The following is a 27,836-nucleotide window of genomic DNA, read 5'->3' as shown; positions in this document are numbered from 1 at the left end:
GAGGTTGGAGAACTTCTTGAACCCAGGAGGCAGAGGTTTTTATACTTGCTAGGGAGAACTTAATTAACAATCAATTAGTAAGGAAAAGATACCGAAGCAGTAAACTGAAGTCAGGTCGAAAAGTTTTGTTGACCAAACATGGATTCTCTCCTTCTAGAACCAAGTTACAGTTGGAGTTACAGAAAATACCTTGAACAGGCCCTTTGGTATCCTGTAGGAAATCAGACAAAAACATAGATCAGTTACTTTCTTTTTCTTTTTTGACACAGTGTCTCACTCTGTCGCCCAGGCTGGAGTGCAGTGGCGAGATCACTGCTCACTGCAGCCTCCATCTCCTGTGCTCAAGCGATCTTCCTGCCTCAGCCCCGCAAGTAGTGCGGACTACAAGCCCGCGCCACCATGCCCAGCTAATTTTTTGTATTTTTGTAGAGACAGAGTTTCATCATGTTGCCCAAGCTAGTCTGGAACTCCTCAGCTCAAGCGATCTGCCCACCTCAGCCTCCCAAAGTGCTGGAATTAAGGGCCCCTGAGCCACCGGGCTGGCCAAATTACTTTACTCAGTTTGAGCATGAGCACTGGAAGAAAAGCTCTCACTTGCATATATATTTTTTTAAAGACATGATCTCACCCTGTCCTGTCACCCAGGCTGGTGTGCAGTGGCGTAATGTCGGCTTACTGTAACCTTAACCTCCCAGGTTCAAGCAATTCTTTTTTTCTTTCTGAGATGGAGTCTGGCTCTGTCGCCCAGGCTGGAGTGCAGTGGAGCGATCTCGGCTCACTGCAACCTCCGTCTCCCGGGTTCAAGCAATTCTCTGCCTCAGCCTCCCTAGTAGCTGGGATTATCGGTGCCCGCCACCACGCCCTGCTAACTTTTGTATTTTTAGTAGAGACGGGGTTTCACCATCCTGGCCAGGATGATCTTGAACTCCTGACCTCGTGCTCCACCTCCCTTGGCCTCCCAAAGTGGTGGGATTACAGATGTGAGCCACCACGCCTGGCCCGATCGCTTTTATTTTTAATAAGATGTTTTCTTCCTTTCCTAGCCCCTTCTACCACCCTACAAATTTCCAAAGCTTTTAATGTTGCTGCAACAGCCATCAGAGGTCAAGCTAGGGGGTGCAGCTCCCTAACGCGGGCAGCCTCAGAGGGGGCCAACCCTGCCCAGGATGAGCGGCGCTGGGCGGCAGGAGACGCTGCTGTGGTCCCTGGTACCTGGCTGGGTTAGGTGTTGAGGGCCGCACCTACACAGCCTCAGGTGAGGCCAGTGCCTGGCAAGGGCTGTAGCCGGCTCTAGCGGGCTTGTGCTGTCCACTGAGGAGCTTCTGCGCCACCTTGTGCTTGCGCCCGCCAGGCACCAGCAGGTTGGTGCGCAGCGCGTGCTCGAGTAGCGTCAAGCCCTTGCTGCGCCCAACGCGCAGGCCGGGAAGTCGTGCAGGTAGTAGTAATCCAGGCAGTGGTAAAGCTCGCCTTGTAGCTTATTGGTGCCTGCCGCCGGGTCTGAGCCTGTAGAAGCTGACCAGCTGCCTGTGGCCACCCGTCTGCGCATGCGCGCTTCTGGAAGCCCCACCCCCACCCCCCGCAGCCCCGCCTCGAGTTCCGATTGGGCGCGTATCTGGTGACATCACAGGGGCGGGCCTTCGTCGACGTCACAGGCGCGTGTCTTCGGCGGCGTCACAGCACTGGGCCTTCCGCGACGTTACAGTGATGGTACAGTGCGTGGAGCTAGGCTGTTTTCTCCTTAGAGTGGAGCCTGGTAACTGCGACCTCCCTGCCAGGTCCTTTGTGTTGCTGGCTGGAGATGGGTAGTTGACAAACTCCGACCCAGCACAGTGTTTATGTGGGTCAAAACTAGAAAACTATGTCTGCATGTGGCCGAGGCGGAAGGATCCCTTCAGGCCAGGAGTTAAAGAGCAGCCTGAGCAACATGGCGCGACCCCATCTCAGTAGTTTCACCTGAACTTCCCAGCTCCTTGAACCCCAAGGTTCAAGGCTGCCATGAGCTATGATCCCATCACAGCACTTCATCCTGTGAGACTGAGGTAAACCCTGTCTAAAAAAATGAAAAAATAAACTATCCAAGGGTGCGACAGGGAGGGACTTCTTAAAGAAAACATGAGGCTGGCTGGACCCTATAATCCCAGCACTTTGGGAGGCCGAGGCGGGAGGATGGCTTGGTCTAAGGAGTCCGAGACTGGCCTGGGCAACGTGATGCAACCCCATCTGTAGAAAAGTTTCAAAAATTAGCCAGGCGTGGTGTACACCTGGTGTATTTTTTTTTTTCCCACCCCCCCGAGACGGAGTCTCGCTTTTTCGCCTAGGCTGGAGTGCAGTGGCGCGATCTCAGCTCATTGCAAGCTCCGCCTTCCGGGTTCATGCCATTCTCCTGCCTCAGACTCCCGAGTAGCTGGGACTACAGGAGCCCGCCACCACGCCCGGATTTTTTTGTATTTTTAGTAGAGTCGGGGTTTCACCGTGGTAACCAGGATGGTCTTGATTTCCTGACCTTGTGATCTGTCCGCCTCGGCCTCCCAAAGTGCTGGGATTACAGGCGTGAGCCACGGCGCCTGGCCTGTTGCATCTAGTTTTACTCAAGCAAAGGCTGTGGACTTCCTTAGTTTACACTGATGTATTCTAGTTTGCATCTGAAGTGTATGTACTCCGAGGATGCTGATTTCCAGATAGCCATTTTTGGGTCAAGGAAAGTTCAAGTCTCCTGAGTAAAGTAGCCATACCACCTAGAGAGCTTCCTTTTGGTTTGCGTAAAAAATGTATTTTAGCTTAGTTTTCTTATGTTAGGTGGGCAAAATAAGAAAGAGCGGAAGGCCAGGTGCGGTGGCTCACGCCTGTAATCCCAGCGCTTTGGGCTTCTGAGTCAGGCGGATCACTTGAGTTCAGGAGTTCGAGACCAGCCTGGCCAACATGGTGAAACCCCATCTCTACTAAAAATACAAAAATCAGCCGGGTATGGTGGCATGTACCTGCAATCCCCACTACTTGGGAGGTTGAGGCATCAGAACTGCTTGATCCCAGTAGGCGGAGGTTGCAGTGAGCCGAGATTGCACCACTGCACTCCAGCCTGGGGGATAGAGCAAGACTAAAAAGAAAAGAAAAGAAAAGTTTGGGGACACTCACATATATATATATATATATATATTTTTTTTAATGAAAGAGCTAGAGAAGCAATCTCAAGGTCAGGATAACTCACCCTGATGTTGTCACTTTTCAGGGATTGTGCTGCATTCTGACTTAGGTTCTGCCATCAAAAACAGAATGCCCTGATCCTTAGAGGCAGAGGCATTTCTTCAGCCTATGGGGTAAGTAACCAGGGAATGGAATTCTCACCAATTCTTATTTTCTGTGCTAAAAGTTTTACTTTAAGATTTGGGCCTGGTGGGGTGCGGTGGCTCACGCCTGTAATCCCAGCACTTTGGGAGGCTGAGGCGGGAGGATCACGAGGTCAGGAGATCGAGACCATCCTGGCTAACATGGTGAAACCCTGTCTCTACTAAAAATACAAAAAATTAGCCGGGCGTGGTGGCGGGCGCCTGTAGTCCCAGCTACTCGGGAGGCTGATGCAGGAAAATGGTGTGAACCCGGGAGGTGGAGCTTGCAGTGAGCTGAGATTGCGCCACTGCACTCCAGCCTGGGTGACAAAGTAAGCCTCCATCTCAAAAAAAAAAAGATTTGGGCCTGCTTCTTTTTTTTTTTTGTAATGGAGTTTCACTCCTGTTGCCCAGGCTGGAGTGCACTGGTAACTATCTCGGCTCACTGTAACCTCCGCCTTCTGGGTTTAAGGGATTCTTATACCTCATACCTCAGCCTCCCGAGCAGCTGGGGTTACAGGCATCCACCACCATGCTCAGCTAATTTTTGTATTTCGTAGTAGAGACAGGGTTTTACCATGTTGGCCAGGCTGAAACTCCTTACCTCAAGTGATCTGCCCACTTGGCCTCCCAAAGTGTTGGGATTACAGGCGTGAGCCACCGTACCCAGCCTAAACTGCCCAATTTTAAGGGGGCAATTGGGAAAACAATTGTTTAAAAAGGCAATGAAGGCGTTGCCATGACTGTGGTTAGCAGTGTGAAGACCCCAGAAAACCTGCGTGAACTCCTGGGGGCTCATAGTCTACTACCTGGTCAAGAGCTTTAGAAAACTTGGATGTACGTGGTAGGATACCAGGTTCTGAAAGCTCCCAGGGTTGTATAAACTTCTTTTTTTTTTTTTTTTTCCTTTTTTAAATTTAACTTTTATTTTAAGTTCAGGAGTACAGTGCAGGTTTGTTATATAGGTAAATTTGCGTCATAGAGGTTTATTGTACAGATTATTTCATCACACAGGTGTGAAGCCTAGTATCCATTATTTATTTTTCCTGATCTTCTCCCTCCTCCCACCCTCCACCCTTCAAAAGGTCCCATTATGTGTTGCTCTCCTCTATGTGTCCATGTGTTCTCATCATTTAGCTCCCACTTATAAGTGAGAATTATGCAGTATTTGGTTTTCTGTTTCTGTGTTAGTTTGCTGAGGATAATGATCTCAAGCTCCATCCATGTTCCTGCCAAGGACATGACCTTGTTCTTTTTTTATGGCTGCATAGTGTTCCATAGTGTATATGTACCACATTTTCTTTATCCAGTCTACCACTGATGGCATTTAGGTTGATTTCATGTCTTTGCTGTTGTGAATACGGCTGCAATGAACATATGCGTGCATGTGTCTTTAAAATAGAATGATTTTTATCCCTTTGGATATAAATCCAGTAATGGGATTGACCACAGATTGTTTCTAGATGAGCTACGTTCAGTGGTTTGAGAAACCTGAGTTCCAAAGAGGGGCCCCAAGGAACACTGGCATTGCCAGAAGAAAATCTGGGAGCAAATAGGTCAAAAGAGGCAGGCTCTGCCTCTGCGACTCCTTACTTCAACCAGAGAAGAGTCTCAGTAGCTCTTTTGTTGGGCTTCTGGCTTTATAAATGAGGAAACTGGGGTCCAGAGAGGTTAAGTGACTCACCCAAGACCCTTTGGCTAATTTATCATGAAGATGAATCAGAAAACCGTAACACAGTGCATGTGTTATGGGAAGGAATGTGTTCCAGTTCAGTTCTTTCCTTAAATTGTACTATATTTCCTCCTCCATATTCAAGTCATCCATGAATGAGAACTTGTAGAACAAGTGTTTTAATTTTTTTTTTATTATTATACTTAAAGTTTTAGGGTGCATGTGTGCAATGTGCAGGTTTGTTACATATGTGTACATGTGCCATGTTGGTGTGCTGCACCCATTAACTCATCATTTATCATTAGGTATATCTCCTAATGCTATCCCTCCCCCCTCCCCCACCCCTAAACTTCTGTATTAAATTCCATGATGCTCGATGGGTAGTGCCACATTTAGACATGCTATTGCTATTGCTGCTGCTTTCTTTGTCATGAAAAGAGCGGAAGATGCAGATAATACCTGAAGCAGGAAGACAAAGGGGAGATACTGAACTTGTCACCTAACTTTGGGTGCCCCTCATGCTTCGTGTTTCCCATTGAGCCTCACTTATCAATGACACAGGGAATGGTCCCTTAGCTCTTCACTTTCCCTGTGGCTGCCTGGAGGTAGGAGAGGCAGATCATGTCACTTGCCAACATTATTTTGCTGTGGATTCGTTGGAGCGACAGGAACAGGAAATTTTCCTGGTGGTGTATGTGTCACTGGGGCTGACGGGTACTTTTTAATCTTCTCACTGGCCTCTGTGATTCTGTGACCCTGGTTATTACATGTTCAGAAAGTGTCAGCTTATTTGAAAGTGATACTCTTTTCTATTTAAACATTGCCAAAGACCATCACACTATTTTTTTAATTGAAATATTTTTTTATTTTTTATTTTTTGGAGATAAGAGTCTTGCCCTTTCATATGAACATGAAGGGACTCATAGTCCTTCCCCTACTGTTGGTCTTTCATTTAATAACGTTATCAGTGAAGGGTTATGTCTGAATGAATTATAGAAGTTTAGGACCTAAAAAAGGAAGGTCCCAGAAAACAGGCTTTGATTTATTTCTACTATTACACTTGCTGTTGAAACCAAGCAGGTGACTTCATTTCTCTTGGATTCAGCTTTCTCATGTGTCAGGATGGGAGAGGAAGGGTGGCGTTGGGATAAGTGTCATTCCACTCTCTGTACTTCAAATCTGGCTAACACGTGTGGCAAATACTTAGATGTGTTGACAGAGGTTTCCTGGAGTGCTGTCTTGAACGATTCTGAACAGGCTCAGCAAGAAAGTGTGTTTCAGTTTTGGGTGTATCTGTCATGGAGAAGGAAGTAAGGACTGGGGAGCACTCACAGCATGCCCGGGGCATTCCTGTCCGTTATCTCAATACCTGGTGCTGATGTTTCCTGTCTCTTATCAGGAATCCTGTCTACTGTGTGTCTGATGACATGAACTTACTGAGTGCTGCTTAGTTGCATCATAGACACCACCTGTCTTTGAACAGCTACCCTGCCTCTTGGTGGAATGCAAAGGCTGCCAGGGGCCACTGGTGTGTGGAATGGCGTTCGGTCATTTCTGCTTAGAACACAGAGATCATTTTGGCTACTAACATAACTCTCCTTTTGAGTGAAAGGGTTAAAATGTTCCTCCCAAAAGTACTTATGTTTTAGGCTTGTTCTTCAGATTTGCCCAATATCCTAAGCAAAATGCCTTCAATATGAAGTGGATATTGCTTGATTGTAGGGAACTTGTCCATAATGTACTTGAGAATGCAGATACAGATAAAAGAATGTCTGTGTCAAATTTTATTTTCCACAAATTATGTTCTTTTGCACTTTCAGCTTAAGCTCTTGGACTCACTGAGGCAGTAAAAGAACCATATCCTGTGTTTGAATCAAACCCCGAGTTCCTGTATGTAGAAGGTTTGCCAGACAGGATTCCCTTTTGAAGCCCTCCTGGTTTGGAATTCCATGACTTGAAAGGATCGTCCGTGGGAGTAATAAAATCAAGTTTGTTGGTAAAAAGTAAGTTTTAGGCCAGGTGTGGTGGCTCATGTCTGTAATCCCAGCACTTTGGGAGGCTGAGGCGGGCAGATCACCTGAGGTCCGGAGTTCGAGACCAGCCTGGCAGACGTGGCAAAACCCCGTATCCACTAAAAATACAAAGAATTAGCCGAGCATGGTGGCGGGCACCTGTGATCCCAGCTACTCGGGAGGCTGAAGCAGGAGAATCACTTGAACCTGGGAGGCAGAGGCTGCAGTGAGCCGAGATCACGACACTGCACTCCAGCCTGGGTGACAGAGCGAGACTCTGCAACAACAACAACAACAACAAAAATGTAAGTTCTATTTGCCACTGTAGTCATTTCTGGAATTAAAACAATAAAATGACATTTCTACTAAAATGTTTTTCTAGCTAGAGGTGACAGGTGTGGCTGTTAAGTCCTTGATGGAAAAGCCTGGCTCTGAGCTGCAGTCCTGGCACTCTCCATTGCCCCTGCCATTCCCCATCCCATACTCAGTCATCTTCATCAGTGCAAGAATAGTGACCACTGCCTCCACGATGTTCAGACACACTGTGGTGGCTTGCACTATGCCTAAGTACTTGAATGAAGTTTAATCTGCTGGGTTTTATCTGCTCTATTATTCCTGGGTCAATCTTATTAGCAGGTAAATATTGATGATTGAGTTTCTTTTCCTTTTTATGAGTCAGAGTTTCACTCTTGTTGCCCAGGCTGCAGTGCAATGGCGCGATCTCGACTCACTTCAACCTCCACCTCCCAGGTTCAAGTGATTCTCCTGCCTCAGCCCCCCCAGTAGCTGAGATTACAGGCATGCGCCACCATGTCCGGCTAATTTTTGTGTTTTTTGTAGAGACGGTGTTTCACCAAGTTGGTCAGGCTGGTCTCAAACTCCTGACCTCAGGTGACCCACCCACCTCAGCCTCCCAAAGTATGGGGACTGCAGGTATGAGCCACCGTGCCCGGCCTGATGATTGAGTTTTTTTTTAAATTATATCTGCGTTTCTGCAGAATTTTAGTGGCTGAAGAAAGTACACTAGTGTTAATTTTCTTTTTCATGAAAGAAGTAATTTACTCTTCATACAATTACTTGCCAGTCATGGGAAGGAAAAGTCAGGGTTTTCATCTACAATGATAGGAATTATTGTGACATTACAGGATGACTCTGTGAACACCTTTAGGAAGAAACCCTGGTCATATCATAACTGTTTTACTAGCTGTGAGGCCACCATTTCTTGGTTTTCTTTCTAGACCTGAACTAGTTATTTCCTACTTGCCTCCTGTAGTGGCTAATAAAATAAACACTAAAGGTAAGAGCTTACCTGTATTTCGTATTATATTTCACTGCATTAAGACATTTTTTATCAGCATTCCTTAAATCACACAGAATCATTGGCCACTCTCTTTGTGGGACTTGCAGTTAATTTCTTGGCTTTTTAACGTATTTTATTTAATGGACCTCTTTTTCTTTAAAAAAAATTTTGTTGGAAGTGTCACATTTGCAATCCCACTTCATTCATGTTTCCATGGCTTTGTTGAGTCCCCTGTGGAGGATTACACTACAAGTTTAATTCTGCAGGTTTCTTTGAAAAGAGCCAAACTGAATGAATTTTAATACTCTGCTCTTATAAAGCATCTCCTTCTGTATTTTTTTCTACAATATACTAAAGTAATTCTGTGCTTTATTTTACAGCTTCACAGTTTCTAAAAAGACCATGAAACCCTGAGAGTAATGAAATGTTCCTGAAATTGAGGTCACTGTGGAAGGTAAGGGCCAGTCCTTGGCATGTTTCTGTTGATTCTCCAGTTTAATAGTTATGTCAGTTCACTAGCTACATGTTTATACAGATGAAGGTAACCAAACTAGTTTTACCTGTGAACAGCTGCCTGTGATAAATCTAAATTTCTGAATGTCTTTAATTGAAATTTTGAAAATTATTAACAGGAAATAAATAACATGGATCACATCATAAACTGCACTCAAGAAAATCCCTAAAATGCTTTTCCTTTATTACAACAAATAAGGGTGCAGAGGGTCATATGGAATGTTTCATCTTTTGTCTTGTTTTTTCTATTCTTTTAAGGAGAGAAAGTTGGGTGGTTTAAAAAGCAGTGCCTGGAATGAAAGTATTTCCTACAACACCCTCTAATGTACTTCCTTCTCTCCATGCCCACGGGGTCTGCAGGGTTCTCATCTTTTCATGTTCACAGTATTAAAATACTTCATACGATATCAAAGACAGTTCCCAACCAACCATCAAATATGGGTATTTCTTCCATCTCCTCATAAATGCAAAAGGAAATAACTGCGTTAGGATCATTCTTTTTTATTTGGAGTTGGAAGTCTCACTCTGTCACCCAGGCTGGAGTGCAGTGGCATGATCTCTGCTCACTGCAGCCTCAGCATCCCAGGTTCAAGCAATTCTCCTGCCTCAGCCTTCCGAGTAGCTGGGACTACAGGTGCACACCGCCACATCTGGCTAATTTTTTGTATTTTAGTAGAGATGGGGTTTCACCATGTTGTCCAAGCTGGTCTCAGACTCCTGAGCTCAGGCAGTCTGCCCACCTTGGCCTCCCAAAGTGCTAGGATTACAGGCGTGAGCCGCCGTGCCCAGCCTAGGATCATTTTTTTATGTCCTAGGTGTCTATTTTTTAAATAAGGGTTTGCAGTACTGGTGTTTAGTGGTGCAGTAATCTCCATTTAATCATCTGGCATACTCAAGAGAGAGGATACCAGATGACTAAGAGTATATCTCACAGAGAGTATACCAGATGATAGAGTATACCAGGACTGAGAGTATACCTCACAGAGAGTATACCAGATGACTAAATGAGGATTAGAGTGAGTATTTAAACTCTTCATTCATTCATCCTGTGAAAGGAAAGCTTACTTAATAACATAAACTCTTGATTATGAATTAGATGTTTCTCCTATGAAAGCTTGTGGGCATCTTTGAGCAACTTAATACCTGATTATTTCTGTTCAAAAATGCCGAGAACTAAAAATCCATTCAAACCTTTACTTTTCTCCTTTTGGAAAAGATTAGAGGATCAGAGATCTCTCCTCTACACAAGGTGCCATCCTTTCCTGAAGGAGCTCCTTGTAAAGTGCATGAGGTGTTCCTTTTGGTAAAAAGACACACTGCGCGACCACAGAGACCTGAGCCTGAACCTATAAAGATTTGAACAGGGTGAACAATGAGACTATGTAAAGGGGAGATTAATTCCAAGGTGACAGGAACTTTATGGATAAGATTATGATTTCTACACTTCGTGTCCCCTTCTAACTCTGGTATGAAGTTACATTGTGTACGTTGGTGCCCTAATCTCAGTCTGTGGATATTAGATATTAAGATTGGGGAGAAAATAGGCCGGGCGCGGTGGCTCATGCTTGTAATCCCAGCACTTTGGGAGGCTGAGGCGGGAGGATCACGAGGTCAGGAGATCGAGACCATCCTGGCTAACATGGTGAAACCCTGTCTCTACTAAAAAAATACAAAAAAATTAGCCGGGCGTGGTGGCGGGCGCTTGTAGTCCCAGCTACTCGGAGAGGCTGAGGCAGGAGAATGGCGGGAACCCGGGAGGCGGAGCTTGCAGTGAGCCGAGATCGCGCCACTGCACTCCAGCCTGGGAGACAGAGCGAGACTCTGTCTCAAAAAAAAAAAAAAAAAAAAAAAAAAAAGATGGGGAGAAAATAAAACAGCCAGTTAATGTGCACCATTTTTACAGGCACCGTCAGTAGCATATAAGAAATAGCATGCTTCTCAAAAGTAAATTAGTTCATAGTAGTCAGTTGGCACATTTGGCAGGTACTTCTGTGAACTTTTTTTTGGCATCTTTAAACTCTTCATTCATTGATCCTGTTAACCCAAAGCTTATTTAATAACGTAAGCTTTTGGTTATCAATTAGATGTCAGGAAAAACGAAGAAATGACAGCTAATATAATAAGTTAAAAGGATTGAGGCTGTAGGAATAATGTTACTAAGAATAACTTTAGGATTGTTTGTTACTGTAGCTAGCTGTGATTATCAAAATAGGGAGATGCCTGTTTTTCTCACAAAAATGTAATTGTGCAGGTAGGCTGAGGCTGACATTGGTTCAGTTGCTCAAACATGGTAAGACTGGCTTCCCTGTGCCTCTCTTCACTCTCCTTTCTGGTGCACAATGACCAAGAGAACTCCTGTCATCGTGTCTCCATCCATCATGTCTCCATCCAATTATAAGTAAAGAAAATGCAGCATGAGCCCTGCCTGCACCCATGGTCAGGAAAAGCAAGAGGCTTGTTTTGAATCCTAGCAGAATTTTGCATAAGTCTCTTGGTTTTAAAAACGATGACTTTTAAAATAATAAGGTAAAATAAAGCACAAACTCTGAGGCCAAAGTGATAGGATTTAAATCTGTGCCCTGCCACTTAGAAAAATTAAATTCTTTGTTGTTTAGGTTGCACACCTGTTAAATGGGAGGAAGAAAATAGTATTTGACTTATGGTTTTTAAAATTTGAGATGTTATTTCTTTAATAAACAGCTGTTATCATTTGAGAACACTTGCTATTTAGGCACTTAGGAATTTTTCATTAGAAGGGATGTAAAGAAAGACGATGGGCATTTGTAATGGATTTAACATTCATCATTTGACTGCCTGACCGACCCCCAGAGCTGTGATTTTACTAATGAATTTTTCAGAAGTCCCTTAGCTAGCAATGAGCCTAACCAGCCTCTCACTCTCACCATTCATTGCTCTTGTTCTTATCTGTTTCTCTACAAACTTGGTTACTCTCACAAAGTGATAAAAACTTGCATTTCTTTTCTTTCCTTTTTAGAGACAGGATCTTGCTCTGTCACTCAGGCTGCAATGCAGTGGTGTGATCATGGCTCACTGTGGCTTCAAACTCCTGGGCTCAAGCAATACTCCCACCTCAGCCTCCCAAGTAGCTTGGACTACAGACGTACACCACCATGCAAAGCTAAATTTTTTATTTTTTTTGTTGTAGAGATGGGATTGTGCTATGCTGCCCAGGATGATCTCAAACTCCTGTCCTCAAGTGATCCTCCTGTCTCAGCCTCCCAAAGTGCTGGGATTATAGGCAGCCATGGGCCACCTGTGTCCAGCCCGCTATTTTCTTTTTGTAAAATAACAACTTTATTGAAATGTAGTTCACATACCATGCAATTTATTTATCAAAGTATGCAATTCAGTGGTTTTTAGAATATTCATGGAGCTGTGATCTATCACCACAATCCGTTTTAGAAGCTTTCATTACCCTATAGAGAAATCCACTGTTCTTAGCCACTAGCTAAGAACGTGGCGGGGAGTAAGCCACTGGCTTACTGCCCCCCCATGCTTCTGTGTTCCCAATAGGCAACCACTGATCTATTTTTTGTCACTATAGATTTGCCTAATCTGGACCTTCTATATAAATAGGATTGTGCAATATGTGATCGTTTGTGGCTGGCTTTTTTTTCCCTCTTAGCACAGTGTTTTCAGAGTTCCTTCCTGTCATAGCATGTGTATTTCGTTCCTTCTTTGGCTTAGTAATATTCCATGGTAGAGACACACCACATTTTGTTTATTCTTCAGTCGATGAACATTTGGGTTGTTTCCATGTATTGGCGATTATGAATAATGCTGCTATGAAGATTCATGTACAAGTTTTTGTGTGGACATACATTTTTATTTCTCTGGGATATTTGCCTAGGAGAGAAATCGTTGCATTCTATGATACTGTACATTTAGCCTTTTGAGAAACTGTTTTCCAAAGTGGTTACACCAGTCAGGTGCAGTGACTCACACTTGTAATCCCAGCTACATGAGAGGCTGAGGTGGGAGGATCACTTGAGCCTACGAGTAAAGAGAGACCAGCTTGGGCAAGATAGCAAGACCCTGTCTTGGTTTTTGAAAAATCAAATTAAAATGACAAGAAGACAGATGTGGTCGCTCACGTCTGTAATCCTAGCACTTCGAAAGGCTGAGGTGGGTGGATAACTTGAGGTCAGGAGTTCAAAACCAGCCTGGCTGGGCATGGTGGTGGATGCCTGTAATCCCAGCTACTCAGGAGGCTGAGGCAAGTAGAATTTTTTGAACCCAGGAGGTGGAGGTTGCAGTGAGTCAGGATCACACCACTGCATTCCAGCCAGGGCAAAAGAGTGAGACTCTGTCACACAAAAAAAGTAAAAATATAAATAAAAAAACGACAAGAAAAGAAACACCCAAAGTAGTTAAACCATTTTGTGTTCCCACCAGTAATGTATGTGGGTTCCAGTTTCTCCACATTTTCACCAACATTTCTTTTTTTGAGACATGATCTCTCTGTGTCACTTAGGCAGGAGTGCAGTGGTGTGAACACGGCTCACTGCAGCCTCGAATCCCCAGACACTCGTGATCCATTTATTTCAGCCTCTTGAGAAGTTGGGACTACAGTCAAACTCCACCATACAGCTAATTTCTTTTATTTTTAGTAGAGACAGAGTTTCACTATGTCGCCCAGGCTGGTTTCTAACTCCTGGACGCAAGTGATCCACCTGCCTTGGCCTCCCACGCTGCTGGGATTATAGGTGGGAACCACCATGCCCAGTCCTCTCTCTCTTTTCTCTCTTCCCTTTCTTGGTAGAGGGAAATATGTCATGTACCAGCTATCCATCCAATGACTGCCCATCAGTTCCAAATTCACCCTTCACTGCCTGATCTGCAAACATAGAGGTAGGTTCCTTAAATGCTTCCTCTGTCAGCTGGTACATGATTAAATGTTGTCAGTACATAGTACTAGAGGGACCTTGTAAGAGGCTTTTCTTTCTGGTTGTGGTGTGCGAATCTCCACAGGCACTGAGCTTCTCCAGCACCGGGCTGCTGCCCTGCATGGTGCGCAGCAGCACCCAGTGACCAGCAGTTTCTCTGCACCTGCCTGGGTGGATTTGTAGTGAGACAACTGTTCATTAATAGCTTAATCTAGCACCCCAGAGGGTGAATTTTCAGCAAATTCCAGAGGGCAGATTGCTAGCATGTTCGACCATGTGGTAATACAGCAATTCTGCTATTGAATTACCCGTGACTGTGCCCTCTCCAAGGGGGGGCTGGATCTCAGCCCTAGTGGGGAGTCTTTTCCTTGATCACAGTATCTCAGCGTTGGGACAGTAGGGATAATTACTGCTTGTTATATCAGCTGGTTCTATACTCTTTTTTTTTTTTTTGGAGACAGGGTCTCCCTCTGTTGCCCAAGCTAAAGTGCAGTGGCGAAATCATGGTTCACTGCAGCCTTGACCGCCCAGGCTCGAGCAATCCTCCCACCTCAGTCTCCTAAGTACCTAGGACTATAGGTGTGTGCCACCACACCCAGGTTTTTTTTGTTGTTGTTTGTTTGTTTGTTTATTTGAGTAGAGACAGGGTCTCACTGTGTTTCCCAGGCTGGTCTCAAACTCCTGGCCTCAAGGAATCTTCCTGCCTTCGTTTCCCAAATTGCTGAAATTATAAACATGTGCCACCATGCCTGGCCTCTGCTAGTGCTGTGTTCTCTGGCATTCTCTTTACTTTTTGGTAGCCAATCTCTCCTTATGCTGTTGCCCTGTTATAATTAATAATTTCTTATTTTAAATTGAACACTTTAAACTTTTGAGTGGTTTATGTCTCCTGTTTGGACTCTGACAAATACAGAATTGATGCTAGGAAGGGGCCCGGGAGATAGACCCAGACAACTGGGATTTGGGCATAGGTTTGGCTATCCAAGGAGCAGTGCTGAGCTCCTTGTGGGTGGGACATGGGATGCTATTGATTTCCAGGACCTCACAATGACTCAAGCTACCACTTTCTGTTGATTGTGATGAAATGCCAGCTGAGGCACATGCCATGGGAGCTAAGTGGCTGCTGCACTTGACCACTACGAAGACCGGTGTGGGAAGAATCCTTTTGGATGCACTTGAGCAGGGGCCCCTAATCCCTGCATCACAGACCTCTACTGGGCCATACAGCAGGAGGTGAGTAGAGGGTGGGCAAGCGAAGCTTCATCTGTATTTACAGCCACTCCCCACATTACCACCTGATCTCTGCCTCCTGTCAGATCAGCGGCAACATTAGATTCTCATGTGAGCACGAACCCTATTGTGAACTGTGCATGCAAGGGATCTATCTTGCTCTGTCCTTAGGAGACTCTAATGCCTGATGATCTGTCACTGTCTCCCATCACCCCCAGATGGGACCATCTAGTTACAGGAAAAGAAGGTCAAGACTCCCACTCATTCTTCATTATGGTGAGCTATGTAATTATTTCGTTAAATGCTACAATGTAATAATAATAGAAATAAAGTGCACAATAAATGTAATGTGCTTGATATATCCCAAAACTGACCTTCGCTGCCCCCAGTCTATGGAAAAACTGTCTTCCACAAAACCGGTCCCTGGTCCCCCAAAAATTGGGGACCGCTGCACTTGAGCACTTACAGAGAGAAAAACAAAAAGCTCAAGTCTTTACCTGTCAGCATAAGTCATGGTCTAAGATCCAGAGAGCTTCCATGATAGCCCAAACACAATTCCTTATTTCTTGTATCCACAGGGCTGATATTATTGGAAATCAAACACAAACTTAAATATGTTGGTTGCTGAATTACAATGACAGTTGAATTTACTGTGTCACCAAGTTTCTCATGAGAATGTTAGGGCACTAATAAATGAAGAATGGGATCTTTTTCTTTTTTTCTTTTTTTTTTTTTTTTTTTTTGAGGCAGTCTCCCTGTGTTGCCCAGGCTGGAGCACAGTGGTTTGATCTTGGCTCACTGTAGTCTCAACCTTTCAGGCTCAAGCTATCCTTCTGCCTCAGCCTCTGGGGTAGCTGGGACCACAGGTACGAGCCACCATGCCCAGCTAATTTTTGTGTTTTGTAGAGATGTGGTTTCATCACATTGCTGTGGCTGGTCTCAAACTCCTGGGCTCAAGCCATCCACCCACCTTGGACTTCTAAAGTTTTGAGATTACAGGCAGGAGCCACCATGCCCGGCCCTATTCTCTTTTACACTAGTTTATTGTGAGGGCCTCCAATTGTCTTCCTGACTTTTATAGGCTTGCTCACTTCGGCCTGTTCACTGAAGCCAGAGGAATTCTCCTAAAAGGCAAATTTGGGTCAAAATAGTTCTTGATTAAAACCTGCTGGTGACTGCCCATTGCCTTTAAGATGAAGTCCAAACTAATTTGGCCACAGGGCCTGGTAAGAACTGGTCTCCACTCACCTTCCCAGCTTTATCCTGCACCACCCCCCCATATCCCTACCCTCCAGCCACAAGGAATGTTAGTTTCCTTGGGGGACTTTACTGGTCCTTCAGGAAACCCTCTCCCTACCCCCATCATCACTCTTTCACTCTCATCTTTGCTCATCTTTAGCCTCAGCCGAGATGTCTCACCCCACTCTCTATGATGCAACAAGAAGCCCCTGGAGAACGTTTCAGTCCCACTCTGTACTTCTGTCATGTGCTCATCACAGTCTGGTAAGTGTTGGCCTGTGATTCCTAGATTAGTCCATTTTGCATTGCTATAAGGAAACATCTCGGGCTGGATAGTTTATAAAGAAAAACAGTTTATTTGGCTCACAGTTCTGCAGACTATACAAGTAGCGTGGTGCCAGGCTGGGAGCAGTGGCCCACACCTGTAATCCCGGCACTTTGGGAGGCTGAAGCAGGAGGATTGCTTGAGCCCAGAAGTTTGAAACCAGCCTGGGAAACATGGTGAGATCTTGTCTCTAGTAAAAATTAAAAAAAAATAGCCAGGCATGATAGTGCATTGATGCATGCCTGTGGTTTCAGCTACTTGGGAGGCTAAGGTAGAAAGATCTCTTTATCCCAGGATGTCAGGGTTGCAGTGAGCCATAATTACACCACTGCTCTCTAGCCTGAGTGTCAGAGTGAGACCCTGTCTCAGAAAAACAAAAGCATAGTACCAGCATCCGCTGGTGAGGACCTCAGGAGGCTTCCACTCATGGCGGAAGGTGAAGGAGGAGCCGGCATGTCACTTGTTGAGAAGAGGGAACAAGGGAGAGGGGAAGAGATGCCAGGCTCTTTAAACAATCAGCTCTCACATGAACTAGTAGAGTGAGAACTCACTCATTACCTTGGGGAGGGCACCAAGCCATTCATAAGGGATCTGTCCCCATGACCCACACACCTCCCACCAGGCACCACCTCCAACATTAGGGATTTAATTTCAATATGAGATTTGGAGGAGACAAACTTTCAAACTGCATCAATTTCCTGCTACCCTATAAGCTCTGCGAGGGCAGAAATTTTTTTTTTTTTTTTTTTTTTTTTTGATAACGGAGTTTCGCTCTCATTGCCCAGGCTGGAGTGCAGCGCCGCGACCTCAGCTCATTGCAACCTCCGCCTCCAGGGTTCAAGCAATTCTCCTGCCTCAGCCTCCCGAGTAGCTGTAGCTGGGATTACAGACATGCACAACCATGCCCCGCTAATTTTTGTACTTTTAATAGAGACAGGGTTTCACCATGTTTGTCAGGCTGGTCTCGAACTCCTGACTTCAGGTGATTCACCTGCCTTGGCTTCCCAAAGTGCTGGGATTAGAGGCGTGAACCACCACGCCTGGCCAAGGGCAGAAACTCTTATACCTTGTTCACTGTTGTTTCCTGGGCACCTATTATAGTGCCTGGTATATAGTAGGAGCTCAAGAAATGTTTGTTAGGGCCTGATGTGTTGGCGCAAGCCTGTAATCCCAGCTCTTTGGGAGGTGGGGGCCAGAGGATTGCTTGTGCCCAGGAGTTCAAGGCCAGCCTGGGCAACATAGTGAGACCCTGTCTCTAGAAAAAATAATAAACTGGCCAGGCACGGTGGCTCACACCTGTAATCCCAGCACTTTGGGAGGCTGAGGTGGGCAGATCACCTGAGGTCAGGAGTTCAAACCCCGTCTCTACTAAAAATATAAAAATTAGTCGGGCATGGTGGCACGCACCTGTAATCCCAGCTACTCAGGAGGCTGAGGAAAGAGAATTGCTTGAACCCAGGAGGCAGAGGTTGCAGTGAGCCGAGATCATGCCACTGCACTGCAGTCTGGGCGACAGAGCAAGACTCTGTCTGAAAAAAAAAAAAGAAAAAATAATAAATTTAGCTGGGTGTGGTGTTACATGGCTGTAATCCCAACTACTTGGGAGGCTAAGGTGGGAGGATCACTTGAGCCCAGGTGATGGAAGCTGCAGTGAGCCATAATCATCCCACTGTACTTCAGCCTGTGTGACAGAAGGGGACTCTGTCTCAAAAAAAAGTAAAAAAAAGAAAAAGAAATATTCGTTGGGAAAATAAAAGAGTGAACAAGCAAAGTTTCAGGAGAGTACTGTGAATGTGGGTCATGTCAGTAGAGTGTAGGGAGTTGGGCAGGAGCGGCTGGACTTGAAGAGCAGGTTGGTGGAGACCAGGTCATTAATCGTAAGCAGTTTGCCCTGTAGCATGTAGATCAAATATCCCACCTTGGCTGCTGGCAACTGAACTGGGCTTCCTGTTTCTGTGTTTGGTTTGACCATCACAGTGTTGAAGAACTATTGAAGTGAATACCTTGCAGTTTGCTGTAGTTCCCCTGGTCTCCCACATTACTCTGGCTTCATTCCCTCCTGTAGGTTGCCTGACCTGCTGAGACCTGTGTTTGCAGATGGGTGGGTAGGAGGTGATTTAAGGAGGAAGATTTAATTTATAAGTTATAGAAAGATAAATAGACTGGGCGCAGTGGCTAAAGCCTATAATCCCAGCACTTTGGGAGGCGAAGGCGGGAGGATTAGTTTGACTCAGGAGCTCAAGACCAGTCTGGGCCACATAGTGAGACCCTGTCTCTACAAAAAATTAAAAAATTAGCCAGGCATGGTGGCATGCACCTGTAATCTCAGCTACTCAGGAGGCTGAAGTGGGAGGATAGCTTGAGCCCAGGAGTTGAAAGCTGCAGTAAGCAGTGATCTTGCCACTGCACTCCAGTCTGAGTGACAGAGTGAGACCCTATCTCAGAAAAAAAAAAGCGAGAGAGAGATAAATAGATCTAGTATTGTGGTTTTGAGTGCGCTTTAGGAAAAAATTTTATTTTAATATTTTTTTCTTCTTTAAATTTTTTATATTCCAGCAGGCTAGGTCCATTCTCTCCCCTTTAATTTCTCAAACACAAAGCACCCTGCCAGAATCTCAAGTTGGATCTGCAGTAGATCACCATTAACATAGCAGCCTGATATGTTGTAAGTCTTTATGCCAGGAACTATGCGGGATACAAAATGTAAGAGAAGGCTGGAATAGAGCATCTCCGGGGGAAACGAGAGCCAGAGATACGGCGGTGTCCCATGGAGACAGCCAGCTGGTGTTTGGTAGTACTTTGTGGAAAGGCTGTACTTTGGTAAGGTCTCCACATCTGCAATGTGGCCTTCAATATTATAGGTCCCCAAACTCCAGGTTTTTACATTCCCTGCATAGGTCAGGGCTGTAGGGAGTGATTCACCCTAGCAGAACTCCCTGGTTTTTAAGGCAGGTGTTCCATTTATTAATTGACAAAGGATGCATATTTCTCCTTTGGTAACCTGATGAGTTAGGTCTTTTCCCCAGGGACTCGCTTTCCACCCGAAGTTTCTTGGAAAACTAAGCAGAGGATGAGGGAAAGGCTGTGAACAAACTTGCTGGTCCCTCCCTGTCCTAAAAAAGAGCATCCCTCTTCTGTAACCAGAAGACCCTTTTCACTAGTCAAGGCTGGGCAGACTGAGATGAGGTGTGTGTGTGTGTGTGTGTGTGTGTGTGTGTGTGTGTGTGAAGGCTGGGCAGACTGAGATGAGGGGTGTGTGTGTTTATGTGTGTGTGTGTGTGTTTTCTCACTCTGTCACCCAGGCTGGAGTGCAGTGGGATCAGAGCTCACTGCAGCTTCCACTTTGATCCTCCCACTTCAGCCTCCAAAGTAGCTGGGACTATAGGAATGTGCCCCCGCACCCAACTCATTTTGTAATTTTTTGTAGAGATGAGGTTTCACTGTGTTGCCCAGGCTGGTCTTGAACTTCTGGCCTCAACGGGATATCCTCCTGCCTTAGTCTCCCATTGGGCTGGGATTATAGTTGTGAGCCATCTCACCTGACCTGCGATGAGTTTTCAACAATGTGATTCCTCTTTTACAGAACCACCTAAGCTAAATATTCTTTTGAGAACAAGGGCTAGCCTGTAGTTTCATGGCCTTTTTTCCCTTTGTGGTTTTTGCCAGGTGGAATTTAAATGACCCCTTATCAAGATGGATAAACCCAAGTTTCCCAGTGCTGGAATATAGAAAATGGATGGACAAGTAAGTCCTACTCAGCACCCATAACCCAGACATGGGGACCTCAACACACCTGGGCCCCAGACATCACCTTTTATTGTGAGTAGCTCAGAGATGACACTTCTGGTTGTTAAGTGCCCACTGGCAATAGTTTCTGTAACAGCAAGTGAAGGAATAAATAGTCACCAGAACATTTTCTGTTCCCAATTCCAACATTAATTGGATGAGATAATTATTTTATGAAGAATTTTCATATAGCACAGTCCTGGCCATATCTTCAAGTGAACAGAAAAATTCTATTAAAAAGTCAACCTTCTATCTCACTCTGTTGCCCAGACTGGAGCGCAGTAGTGCAATTATGGCTCACTGCAGCCACAACTTCCTGGGCTCAAGCAATCCTCCCACCTCAGCCTCCCAAAGTGCTGGAATTATAAGCAGACAGCCACCATGCCTGAAAGCTCGACAATTTACATCAAGTGTAATAAGAATGCACACGCCCTGTGACTCACAGTAATCTCACTTTTGGAAATACCATTTTTGGATATAATTCAACCTAAACAAAAGGTCATATGCACACAGTGAAAATCCGGATGTAATTTGTTTCTCTTTTTAAAAAAAATATGGAATGATTCACAAACTTGCATGTTGTTCTTGCACAGAGGCCATGCCAATCTCCCTGTTGTTCCAACTTTAGTATAGGTGCTACTGAAGCAAGCATCAGTAATTTAAGATAAAGTGGTTAAGTGGAATAAGGAAGAGTTATGGGGAATTTCAAAATCTATTGTATTTATAGGCACCTAGTAACAGCTCAGTAAATATTAGCTGCTACTTTTATTATTTTTATGGTAATTCCACTCAATTAAAAACTGTCATTAAAAATTACCATTGTCATGGAACATAATGTATCCTACAGTATAACTGTAAAAACAGATACAATTTGTCTCTTGGTATATGGGGGGGATTAGTTCCAGCTCCCCCATTTCTGTGTACACCATAATCCACCCATACTCACTGCAGCCTAGACTTCTCAGGCTCAAAGGATCTTCCCACCCCAGACTCCAAAGTAGCTGGAACTATAGGTGTGCACCACCACCACACCTGGCTAATTTTTTTTCTTTTTTTGGTAGACACAGGGTCTCACTATGTTGCCCAGGCCGGTCTCCAACTCCTGTCCTCAAGCGATCCTCCTGCCTAGGCTTCCCAAATTGCTGGGATTACAGGCATGAGCCACCATGCCTGGCCTCTGTTAGTTCTGTATTCTCTAGAGTTGTCTTTCATTTGTGCTAGTGTGTCACTCATTATGCCAATCCTCTGTTATAATTAATACTTTTTATATTAAATTTACATATATATATTTTTTACTTTGTTTTTTATTGGTACTGGGTCTCACTCGATCACCTAGGCTAAAGTGCAGTGGCACGATCTCTGCTTATGGCTGCCTCCACTTCCCAGGCTCAAGCAATTCTCCTTCCTCAGCCTCCCGAGTAGCTGGGATTACAGATATGTGCCACCACGCCTGGCTAATTTTTGTGTTTTTTGTAGAGATGGTGTTTCTCCATGTTTCCCAGGCTGGTCTCAAACTCCTGAGCTCAAAGCGATCACCCGCCTTGGCCTCTGAAAGTGCTGTGATTACAGGTGTGAGCCACTGTGCCCATTTTAGTTTAAACTTCTGAGTGGTTTATATCTCCTGATTGGACTCCTAGAGATACAGAATTGATGCTAGGAAGGGTACCAGGAGATGGACCCACACAGATGGGATTTGGGCGTAGGTTTGGTTATCCAAGGAGCAGAGCTGAGCTATTTGCCAGTGGGACATGGGATGCTGGTGATTTCTAGGAAGTGACCTCACAATGACTGAAGCTACCACTTACTGTTGATTGTGATGAAATGCCAGCCGAGGCATATGCCATTCAAGCTAAGGGGTGCTACACTTGACCACTGCAGCAGTATAGATGAGTCTGAAGAATGGTATGGGATGGATACTTTCGAATGCACTCGAGCAGGGGTCTCCATCCACAGGGCCACAGAGCCGGAGGTGAGCAGCGGGCGAGTGAGGGGAAACTTCATCTGTATTTATAGCCCCTCCCCATCGCTCACATGACCACCTGAGCGCCATGTCTTGTCAGATCAGCAGCAGCATTAGATTCTCATAGGAGCACGAACCCTGTTGTGAAGTGTGCATGTAAGGGATCTAGGTTGCACGCTCCTTATGAGAATCTAATGCCTATTTCTCCCATCGCCCCAGATGGACAGTCTAGTTGCAGGAAAATAAGTTCAGAGATCCCACTGATTGTACATTATCATGAGTTGTAGAATTATTTCATTGTATATTACAATGCAATAATAATAGAAATAAAGTGCACAATATGTGTAATGCACTTGAATCATCCTGAAGTCACTCCCTCTACCCCTAGTCTGTGGAAAAAATTGCCTTTCATAAATTCACTCTGTTTTTTGCGTAGAGACAGGGTCTTAATGTGTTGCCCAGGCTGATCTCAAACTGCTGGGCTCGAGTAATCCACCCCTCTCAGTCTCCCAAAGTGTTGAGATTACAGGCGTAAGCCACCATGCTCAACCAAGACTGAGTTTCTTAAATAAAAATTAGGGGAGATTACTTGAGCCCAGGAGGTTGAGGCTGCAGTGAGCCCTGATTGCACCACTGCATTCCACCATAGGTAACAGAATGAGACTCAGTCTCAAAAAATAAGATAAAATAAAAATTAGACTGGGCATGGTGGCTCACACCTGTAGTCCCAGCACTTTGGGAGGCCGAGGCAGGCAGATCACGAGGTCAGGAGATTGAGACCATCCTGGCTAACATGGTGAAACCCCATCTGTACTAAAAGTACAAAAAATTAGCCAGGTGTGGTGGCAGGTGCCTGTAGTCCCAGCTACTCAGGAGGCTAAGGCAGGAGAATGGTGTGAACCCAGGAGGCAGAGCTTGCAGTGAGCCGAGATTGCACCACTGCACTCCAGCCGGGGCAACAGAGCAAGACTCTGTCTCAAAAAAAAAAAAAAAAAAAAAAACCCTTTATGAAGTTCCCAGTAATTCTTTCCTTCCTAAGTGTTCCCCATAAGCCTTTGAATTTTGTTTGCTTTTTTTTTTTTTTTTTTTTTTTTTTTGAGATGGAGTCTGGCTGTGTCGCCCAGGCTGGAGTGCAGTGGCGCAATCTCAGCTCACTGCAAGCTCCGCCTCCTGGGTTCACGCCATTCTCCTGCCTCAGCCTCTCCGAGTAGCTGGGACTACAGGCGCCCGCCACCACGCCGGCTAATTTTTTGTATTTTTAGTAGAGACGGGGTTTCACCGTGTTAGCCAGGATGGTCTCAATCTCCTGACCTTGTGATCCGCCCGCCTCGGCCTCCCAAAGTGCTGGGATTACAAGCATGAGCCACCGCGCCTGGCCCGAATTTTGTTTGCTTTTCACATACCATTTAAAACGTTTAAGAACTTGTGTCTGTCTGTGTCATCCCTTTTTTTTTTTTTTTTTTAAAGAATATCTTTGTTGGCCGGGCGCGGTGGCTCATGCTTATAATCCCAGCACTTTGGGAGGCCGAGGCGGGCGGATCACGAGGTTAGGAGATCAAGACCACAGTGAAACCCCGTCTCTACTAAACATACAAAAAAAAAATTAGCCGGGCGTGGTGGCGGGCGCCTGTAGTCCCAGCTACTCGGAGAGGCTGAGGCAGGAGAATGGTGTGAACCCGGGAGGCGGAGCTTGCAGTGAGCCGAGATTGCGCCACTGCACTCCAGCCTGGGTGACAGAGCAAGACTCCGTCTGAAAAAAAAAAAAAAAAAAAAAGAATATCTTTGTCACTTCCAGCTGGATCTACCATGAAAGACTTCAGAGTCCAGGAAGACAGACTGATTGGGTAACATGTTATTCAGTTACAAAAAGACTTGGACTATGACTCAAAAATGATCAAATAATAGTGCATGCATCAAATGCAATAAGAAGCACTTCTGGAGGGTGAGAGAAGCATCCAGTTAAGGTGACATTGAAGCTGGGTCCTGAAAGATGAGGAAGAATTGTATGAGAGTGGGCAGAGAATGGGGAGGTGGAGGGATGGGGAATGGGCTGGGATGGAGTGAGCTGCTCAAGCAGGGAAACCAGCACTGTAAAGACCTGGACAATAAAGATGGCACATTTTATTCAGGGAATGGTGAATTAATTGTGGCAGGAATGCTTTGGAGAGATAGTAATTTGCTTGTATGGAATTTTGCCCGAGAGACCTCATTACAGTTTCTAATCTTTTGATGTTATCATCTATCACTGTCCTTGTCAAATAGTTTGGAATAGGTATAATGATCACAATAACATCAAGCATAATATTTCATTAATTCTCACAAAATCACAGGTAGGTGCCACAGTTATCCCCATTTTGTGAATGAAGTGATGAAGACTTAGGAATGATGAGTGATTTGCCCAAGCTCACCTGGATATTAAGAGTAAGTCAAATGTCGGGTCTGGTCTGACTTTAATGTTTGCTTTGTTCATGAGCACCACGTGTTGCCTCTCCTATGCAGTTAAGCAGGTAAACAGGTGAAAGAAAAGCCCGTGTTTGTCTCTACTCACACACTTCTGACTGAATGTGTGTGTGGAATTTCTACACCAAGTTCTCCAATGCTCTGGATATTAACTGGGTATCCCACAATTTTATTCTGACACTTCTTGGAGTTGGCGTAGACCCCACAGGTTACGGGCTCAGTCCCACGAGACCACCCTCGCTTCACATGCCAATGGCAAGTCCGAGGTTGTCACCTGTACTTTTGACCAACCTGTTACAAATCAGGGGTTCCCATGACCCCCTTCTTGGGGTTTAATCATTTGCTAGAACAGCTTACAGAACTCAGAAAAACAGTTTGTTTCCTTTTTTTCTGAGAGACAGGGTCTCATTTTGTTGCCCAGGCTGGTGTGCAGTGGTGTAGTCACAGCTCACTGCAGCCTCGACTGCCTGGGATCAGGTGGTCCTGACCACCTCAGCCTCCCTAGTAGCTGAGACTACACGCTTGCACCACTATTTCTGGCTAATGTATTTTTTGTAGAGATGGGGTCTTGTTATGTTGCACAGGTTGGCCACAAATTCCTGGGCCCAAGCGATCCTCCCACCTCAGCCTCTTTGAAGCGCTGGGATTACAGATGTGAGCCACCACATCGGGCCAGTTCATTTCCTATTACTGGTTCCTTGTAAAGGATACATTGCAGATCCAGCGGTGTAAAGGATACATCGCAGATACATTATCCAGCTAATGAAAGAGATGTACATGCCAGATGCAGTGGCTCACACTGTAATCCCAGCACTTTGGGAGGCCGAGGTGGGAGGATTGCTTAAACTCAGGAGTTTGAGACCAGCCTGGGCAACATGGTGAAACCCTGTCTCTAAAAAATTTTTAAAAAGCTGGGCACGGTGGCTCAAGCCTGTAATCCCAGCACTTTGGGAGGCCAAGGTGGGCGAATCACGAGGTCAGGAGTTCGGGACCGGTCTGACCAACATGGTGAAACCCCATCTCTACTAAAAATGCAAAAATTAGCCAGGCATGGTGGCATGCACCTATATTCCTAGCTTCTCAGAAGGCTGAGGCAGGAGAATCGCTTGAACCCGGGAGGTGGAGGTTGCAGTTAGCTGAGATCACACCACTGCACTTTAGCCTGGGTGACAGAACTAGATTCTGTCTCAATAAATAAATAAATTAACCGAGTGCGGTGATGTGCACCTGTAGTTCCAGTTACTACAGAACTAGACTCTGTCTCAATAAATAAATAAATAAATAACTGAGCGCGGTGGCGTGTGCCTGTGGTTCCAGTTACTAGGGAAGCTGAGGTGGGAGGATGATTTGATCTGGGGACTGGGGAGGCTTAGGTTGTAGTGAGGTAAGATTGTGCCATTGCACTCTAGCCTGGATAAAAGAGCCAGACACTTTCTCAAAAAAAAAAAAAAAAAAAAAAAAAAGATGCCTAGGGCAAGGTAAGTGGGGAGGGGCACAGAGCTCCCATGAACTTTGTTGAACATGCTACCTTCCCAGAATCTCCTATGTTCGGCAACCCAGAAGCTCTGCAATCCCTGTTCAGGGTGTTTATGGAAGCTTTATTATGCAAGCACGATTGATAAAATCCTTGGCCACTGGTGATTAAGTCAATCTCCAGCCTGTCTTGCTTCCTGGAGTTAAGTGGGTGAGGCTGAAAGTTCCAAGCCTCTAATCATGTGGTTGCTTTTTCTGGCAATCAGCCCTCCTCCTAAAGAAATCTAGGAGCTTGCAGCCACTCATCATCTCAACAATACCCCCAAATGCATTCTTATCATGCTGGAGATCCCAAAGGTCTTAAAGGCTCTTGTGTTAGAAACCTGGGACAAAGACCAAATATTAAAACAAAAGATGCTCCTATCACCTCTAAGACTGAGGTCTTTATAAGAGCTTTAGAAGCTCTGTGCCAGGAACCAGGGACAGAGACCAAATATATTTTTCTTTTCTTTTTTTGAGACAAAATCTCCCCGTGTCATCCGGCCTGGAGTGCAGTGATGTGATCATAGCTCACTATAGCTTTGACCTCCTGAGCTCAAGCGATCCTCCCACCTCAGCCTCTCAAGTAGCTGGGACTACACATGCATGTCACCCATGCCTAGCTCATTTTTGTAGAGAAGAAATTTAGTTATGTTGCCCAGGCTTATCTCAAACTCCTGGGCTAAAGCGATCATCTCACCTCAGCCTCTCAAGTAGCTGGGAGTACAGGCACACACCACCATGTCTGGCTAATATTTATTTTTATTTTTTTGTAGAGGTGGGGTCTCACTATGTTGTCCCGGCTAGTTTCAAACTCTGGGCCTCAAGTGTTCCTCCTGCTTTGACCTCCCAAAGTGTTGGGATTATGGGTGGAAGCCACCATGCCCGGCAATTACAAGGATTTTTTTTGTTTGTTTTTTTTTTTTTTTTTTTTTGAGACGGAGTTTTGCTCTTGTTGCCCAGGCTGGGGTGCAATGGCACGATCTGGGTTCAACGCAAACTCTGCCTCCTGGGTTCAAGCAATTCTCCTGCCTCAGCCTCCAGAGTAGCTGGGAATACAGGTATGCACCACTACGCCCTGCTAATTTTTGTATTTTTAGTAGAGATGGGGTTTCTCCCTGTTGTTCAGGCTGGTCTCGAACTCTTGACCTCAGGTGAATCACAAGGATCTGTATAAAAGAAAGAGGGTAGGAGAGTCAGAACTGGAGCAGGAGATGTGGTGATGGAAGCCGAGGTCAGAGAGGGAGATTTGAAGATGCTTCACTTCTGGCTTTGAAGATGGAGTAAGGGGCCGTGATCCAAGGAATGGGGGTGGCTTCTAGAAGCTGGAAAAGCCAAGAGAACATGTTAGAGCCTTCAAGAGGAATGCAGCCCTGCTGACACCTTGACTTTAGCTTTAATAGACCTAGTTGGGGCTTCAAGGCCCCCAGAATTGTAAGATGGTTTATTTGTGGTTTTTAGCCACTAAATGTAGGAAAGTTTGTTGCAGCCACAAGAAGAAATGAACATAAAGCCAGGCATGGTGGCTTATGCTGGTAATCCCAGCACTTTAGGAATCCAGGCAGGAGGATCACTTGAGGCCAGGAGTTCAAGACTA

The 27,836-nt window shown here is 45.3% G+C and overlaps 1 long non-coding RNA gene and 1 pseudogene across 2 annotated transcripts; one reads left to right on the top strand and one right to left on the bottom strand.

Moving 5' to 3' along the window:
• Positions 1 to 15,143: 15,143 nt before the first annotated feature.
• On the top strand, positions 15,144 to 24,085 carry LOC115830915. Of its 2 annotated transcripts, none has more exons than XR_004026462.1 (3): positions 15,144 to 15,233; positions 16,357 to 16,460; positions 24,063 to 24,085. It is a non-coding gene; the product is annotated as an uncharacterized LOC115830915 (long non-coding RNA). The 2 variants fall into 2 exon arrangements; XR_004026463.1 differs by lacking the exon at positions 24,063 to 24,085 and adding an exon at positions 20,188 to 20,242.
• LOC115831026 lies at positions 20,856 to 20,955 on the bottom strand (annotated as a pseudogene).
• Positions 24,086 to 27,836: the final 3,751 nt, after the last annotated feature.

This window comes from Nomascus leucogenys, chromosome 17 (assembly GCF_006542625.1).
Source record: "Nomascus leucogenys isolate Asia chromosome 17, Asia_NLE_v1, whole genome shotgun sequence".
NCBI lineage: Eukaryota > Metazoa > Chordata > Mammalia > Primates > Hylobatidae > Nomascus > Nomascus leucogenys.
Note: the sequence above shows the minus strand (reverse complement) of the source record. Positions and strands in the feature narration are given on the sequence as shown.